The sequence below is a fragment of the Canis lupus genome, chromosome 36 (genome assembly GCF_011100685.1).
Source record: "Canis lupus familiaris isolate Mischka breed German Shepherd chromosome 36, alternate assembly UU_Cfam_GSD_1.0, whole genome shotgun sequence".
NCBI classification, from domain to species: domain Eukaryota; kingdom Metazoa; phylum Chordata; class Mammalia; order Carnivora; family Canidae; genus Canis; species Canis lupus.
In genome coordinates, this window is record NC_049257.1 from 2,822,049 (window position 1) to 2,828,214 (window position 6,166).

At 51.8% G+C, this 6,166-nt stretch overlaps 2 non-coding genes across 2 annotated transcripts; one reads left to right on the plus strand and one right to left on the minus strand.

Moving 5' to 3' along the window:
• The first annotated feature begins 4,838 nt into the window (after positions 1-4,838).
• Positions 4,839-4,910, plus strand: TRNAA-CGC. The gene has a single exon. It is a non-coding gene; the product is annotated as a tRNA-Ala (tRNA).
• Positions 4,911-5,179: 269 nt separating this feature from the next.
• On the minus strand, positions 5,180-5,250 carry TRNAG-GCC. The gene has a single exon. It is a non-coding gene; the product is annotated as a tRNA-Gly (tRNA).
• Between the last annotated feature and the right edge of the window lie 916 nt (positions 5,251-6,166).

The following is a 6,166-nucleotide window of genomic DNA, read 5'->3' on the forward strand; positions in this document are numbered from 1 at the left end:
CAGGAAGGTAGGAAACGTCATTGTTTCCGGGGTTCATATGTCCAGCTAAAAGTCACAAGATTTATTATAGGAAGGTGAACAGCAGTCTGTGGCACATGCATAGAAAACATTTTTTCAGGGACGTCTGGGTGGCCCAGCGGTTGAGCGCCTGCCTTCGGCCCAGGGCGTGATCCTGGAGTCCTGGGATCGAGTCCTGCATCAGGCTCCCTGCAGGGAGCCTGCTTCTCCCTCTGCCTGTGTCTCTGCCTCTCTCTCATGAATAAATAAATAAATAAAATCTTAAAAAAAAAGAAAACATTTATTCAGCCTAGGGATATAAATTGAAGGGTGAGATAAGCTTGGTTTGACTTCTGCTTTCAACATCTGTACCTATGTGAACGTGGGCAAATTAAAGTGTTCTGGTTTGTTTCTTCCTTCAGTACTCCATGCAAAATTCCCTTGCAGAATTCATCAGGTTTTATTGCAATTGATATTTGTGTTCCCCTGTGCTTAGGTTAGCTCCCAGCACACAGTTTCGCTCCCTATTCTCGTAACAGTTATTAGAGAGAGTAGATTCCCTATCGGTGTGACAACTGTTTGCTCCTTTCCTCTATATTCATTGCTTTCATCCATTTTCCCTCTTTTGGGTACCATTTTTTTTTCTTTTCAGATTAGTTATACAGTCTGCATGTGCACACACTGGCACATTAATCCCATTCCTCTGTTAACACATTCCATTCCCTTTTGTACCTCCATTTTCAAAAACTTTATTGAGGCATAATTTACATATCATAAAATTTACACATTTTAACTGTACAATTAAGTAATTTTTGGTAATTTTACTGAGTTGTGTAACCATCATCATAATCCGATTTTAGCTTTTAGAGCATCTTTGTTACCCCAGTAGAATCCCTTATTTAAGAAAAAAAAAATCTCCTTTTAAGAAAAAAAAAAAAGAGTTTCCCACTTGAAATTGTAAGCCAGAATGTATTATATGCCTACTGAGAATGTAGTGACTGCTAGTACTGTGGAGAATTCATATAGAATAATATACAATACCTAATCTCAGAGAATGAGCTGGTTGGCAAAATAAGGCCTCCGAGAACACCATAAGAAAATATGTATCCTATTTTCAGCTTTTGTGAATAGGCCAGTACCATAAGACTATAAAACCTATCATAAATAGATCATCTGAATTTGGAAAAATCTTTTAGGCCCCATATAGATATGTTTTTCTCCTTCCAGTCTTAAAACATCCTTTCTTAAACTGACTGACCATTGATAGTTTCCAGAAGTATGGGCTTTTTCTAACATCTCTTCTGTAAATGTCATCTTAAATATGTACCTCCTTCTGTTTCCATCTATTTGTAACCAGAATCTAAATTATAGAATTTGCATCTTTCCAAGTAGGATCTAACTTACTGTTCAATAAATACTTCTAATTCTAAATGCAAGTTATGATCGCTGTAATTTTTCACTTTGGGATACTTACCGAAAAGAGTACTGTTTATTAACTTTCTCTGAATTAAATATAACCAGTAGCTTTTTTGGCCCTCAGGTTATTATTAACGATAATTAACTGTGGTGATGAAGGATTACTAATAGTTATGATCCTGAGGAGTAACACAATATATTTCAAAGCTCTCTCTGTTCCTTTAGGTGTTGAGAAAAGCAATCCAGTCTTTTTTTCACCCAGGAAGACACAAGCACTGGGCATTCCCAGGTGCCAAGAGCAGATTACTCTCCTCCCACCCCTTTCCTATTCTCTTCTCAAGCTTCTCTAATGTGTAGCAAAGCAGCAGAGACACTCACCTAGCGGAGATGGGATATATGAGGTTAAGAAATGCTTCTTTTTAGCACTTGAACACCTGCCTTCACCAGTTTTATTTTAGATGAAGGGAAATAGAGAAGTTGGAATGAGTCAGCTTCTTTTCATCCTCTAGCAACACCAATTCCCAAGCTCTGGAGTCCTCTGCTTTCAGTGTTATGACTGGCTTTGCTGCCCATACAACATGGTGGAGAACCTGAGAAAGGATGCACTCCAGTACTGTGGTCTCAACTTTGGCTGCATATAGGGCCGCTTAGGAAGCCTTTAAAAATCTTATGCCAAGAATAGGGCAGAATGGTTAAATCGGTATATTTGGAAATGGGGTTTAAGTATCAAAAATTTTTTTTCTAAAGCTTGCCAAGTACTTCCGATATGCAGCCAAGATCAAGAACCACTGGGTTAGTAATAGACCTCTCTTGTTTTTCTCCTCCAGTTTTATTGAGATAAAATTGATATATAGCATTGTATTAATTTAAGGTGTACAATATAATGAATTGGTGTATGTACAGACTGCAAAGCGATTAAAAGAGTAGGTTTAGTTAAACACCATCACTGGACACCTCTTGTTGACATGTGAACAGACCTCAAGCCGCAGGCCCCAGGCTTAGCTGCACATTACAATTACCTGGGATTTTAAAAAGATATTGATGCCTGGACCCACTCCTAGAGATTCTGATTTAGTTGGTTTGGGATTGGGCTCTAGCAAGCATCAGCATTCTTCAAAGCCTCTGCCAGTAATTCTAATGTGTAGTCAGGAGTAAGAACTGCTGCCTGGACTGGGAATAAACATCTTCGCTCATGTCTGAGGGAAACCTGCTCTGTACCTGGTGGCCAGAGTGCCACGAGCCAAAGCAAGAGTGTGAAAGGGAAGGTGTAAGCACAGCCAGAGATGAAAGTCACCTGCTTCAAAGTGGGGGCCTGTGGTCAGTCCTTGGGAATGATGTGTGTGTGAGAGAGAGAGAGACAAAGGGAGACTGAGAAGGGGAAATTTGTCTCCAACCAAGAGAAACAGGAGGGTAGAAGATAGAACTGAGTTTTTTTAGACTCTGTAATTGTGGACATTTGGCCAGGCTCTCTTCATCTGTGAGCAAAGTTGGTGCAGTTTTATTTGCATAAAGATAGATGTGATCCAAGTTTCCTGAAAAGACCCCTTCATTCCAAAGTGTGCCTCCTATTCACCTTTCCCATCAACCGCCGTGGCCGAAAAAAGCCCAGCAAGTTGGAGCCTTTCTTTTAGGTTAAGCCAGGCCTGTAAATCAACTTTATATCCTCCATTGGCTTTAGAGCTTCTTTCTTCTTCCTTCTTTCTTCTTCCTTCTTCTTCTTTTCTTCTTCTTTCTTCTTTCTTCTTCTTTTTTCTTCTTCTTCTTCCTCCTTAAACCATATGCACTTATTTAGGCCTTGGAAGGTAGAAAATGAGTAAGGGTTTAAAAAGAGCCTTCTCTGAGCCTAGCTCTGAAATATCAGAGTTGCCCCAGAGAGAAGGGAGTTGTCCCACACGAGGAGTTCCCTCAGGTGATGGAGAAATAAGCCCCAACCTGAGGCCCGGGACAAAAGAGGCGAGGTCACTGGAGGCCAGTGTCCTTCCTTTACAATGAACCACATGCTACAGTCGCAGTTTGCCCTGGTGAAAACCTTGGGAGGGAAGACACGGTTTGGAAATGTTCTGGCTTGGGGCAGAGCTCCTAATGGCTGTCCACTGACGTGGTTTGTTTTGTGGGGTTTTTTTTGGACATTCTGTATTATTATATTAGATCAGCATGTGGCTTGTTCTAGTTAAAAACAAAATCTGATTATGAGCCATTATTTGTTTAAATTACTGTAAGCAAACGGAGTAACTTACTTATTTTTAATCTCAGAGTTGATTATGAAGCTTGTGGTTCACTCAGAATTATTTTGAAACCTGCGCTCCCCGCTCGGCCCGGGCCGGTGACCGGCCGCTCCCCGCATCGTACGAGAGGCTCGGCTGCAACCGCAGGGAGCCGAGCCCGGGCCTCCGCGCGGCCGGGCGGGGGCGGGGGCGGGGGCGGGGGCGGGGGCGGGGGCGGGCGGGGGCGGCGCCCCGGCCCCGCAGACCCCACGCCCCCGCTCGGGTGCGGCCGCCGGCCGGGGTGTGGGCGGCCCCGGAGGGGAGTGGAGGGGAGGAGCCCGCCCCCGCCCCCGCCCCCGCCCCCGCCCCCCGACGCGGAGAGCAGTTGCCGAGGCCCAGGCCGGGGGTCGGGGTGCGGCCCTGGGGGGGGGGCGGGGGCGGCGCAGGGGCCGGGCCGGGGCCGCACTGTAATATCAAACCCGGAGGAAACTCCGCCCTGGGCAGGCTCCCCGCCCCGACTTTGGCATCGTTTATGTAGACTTAACGTGCAGGGACGGTGGCAGCGTCCGTTTTTTCAGTTTGGTCCCCGTGGAAGAGAGCACGGAGCAGAGTCCCCCGCCCCCCCCCCGTCCAACAGGTGGCTGCCGGCGCTGCCCTACCCGGACGATGGGGCTTGGGGGCAGGTCGTTCACCTGGAGCCGAGTGCGCACGGGGGGCCCCCAACTCCCCGCCTCGGCAGCAGGCCTCGCGGGGGCCCGGTCGGGAATGCGGGGGGCGGGGGGGGACGGGGCGCAGGCGGGCCAGGCCCCCGCGGGATCCCCCCGCGATGCGCGCGACCGCCCCCTCCCCGGCCCCGGGCACTAAGCGCCCCCGCCCCCCTCCCCCGGCAGGGCGCCCCGTGCCCTCCCCTCCCCCTCCCCCCTCCCCCCACCCGGCAGGGCGCCCCGTGCCCTCCCCTCCCCCCTCCCCCCACCCGGCTGGGCGCCCCCTGTCCCCCCCCCAGCGGGCCCGCGGGGCCGGCGGCCGTGCTCCGGGGCTCGTCCCGCCCGGGCCCGGGCCTCCGGCTGCGGCGGGCCCCGAGCGCAGGGCCGCGGGCCGGGACGAGAGGCGGCGGGCAGACACGTGCGGCCCGGCCGTCGCCCGGGTTCAGTCCCGGCCGAGGCGCGAGCGGCGGCTGCGGGGCGGGATGACTGCCTTTCCCAGAAAAGCGCTCCGCGGCCGGGGGATGTAGCTCAGTGGTAGAGCGCGCGCTTCGCATGTGTGAGGTCCCGGGTTCAATCCCCGGCATCTCCAGGCGGCCGGCCTCGCTTTTGCTTTTTTATGTTACGGACGCACGTTTCTTTCGCTCCCGGTTTCGCGCCCAAGGACGGTGTCTAAAAGGGAGACCGAGGAAACGGCGAAGCTCGGGGACACAGCCTTTTCGGTCGTTCCAAGCAAAAGTGAAACCGGAACCCCCTTGGTTCCTCATTCCTCCTTTTTCCTCATTTGCATAAAAGCAGCGCCTGGCCGTCCTCACTGACTTGTGCCCTGGGGCCTAAGCCTCCGGGCCGGGAAGAAAAAGCTGCATTGGCCGGGAATCGAACCCGGGCCTCCCGCGTGGCAGGCGAGAATTCTACCACTGAACCACCAATGCGCCGGCGGCAGCCGCCGTCCGCGCCCGGCAGCAGAGCCCGTCCCCGCGGCTGAGCCCGTCCCCGCGGCTGAGCCCCTCCCCGCGGCTGAGCCCCTCCCGGCGGCGCCCCCTCCGCGCTCCGTGGCGGTGCGGGCGCCGTCGGGGCGCCGATGCCTGCAAGCGAGCGCTCAGCAGGAGACCCTGGAGGACGGGGACACCGGCAGGGACCCCCCGGGCGCGGCCCTCGCGGAGGCGGCCCACCGAGTCTGCGACGTGCCCACAGGCTTGCGCGCTTACCCGCTGGGTCCTCCGCCGCGCGACGGGACCCCTCCCGGGCTCAGGGCCCCCGACGATGGGGTCCTCGGCAGGCCCGGGGGGTGGGGTCAGGGAGCTGTGGCAGGGACTCGGACCCCGGCCCATATTGCAAGGGTAAATTAGAAGGCGTGCCCTGCGACAGCCGCGATGCTATCCAGAGGACCTGAATTCCCCAAACCGCCCCTTCCTTCATTGTGAAGGACTTGATCATGGGACCCCTTTCAACTCTAACAGTATGACTCGGAGCCTCTGCCCTTAATCTCCAGAGAAAGGAAAATTGCAGACCTTGCCACAAAGATAGATGAGGGAGAAAAACTAAAATGAAGGAAATGCATTTATAGAAATGAACCTAAGTGTGAGATAGAAGGCTCTGGATTTAATTTTTTTTTAATTTTTATTTATTTATGATAGTCACAGAGAGAGAGAGAGAGAGAGGCAGAGACATAGGCAGAGGGAGAAGCAGGCTCCATGCAGGCTCCATGCACCAGGAGGCTCTGGATTTAAACATCATTTGCCCTTTATCCGTGAGAGGGAAATTCCCAATAATTTGCAGGATCTTTGATGTCCAAAGAAGACTGAAGGGTGAGGAAAGCCGTATGAGAGTAAACAACCAGCAGCGACT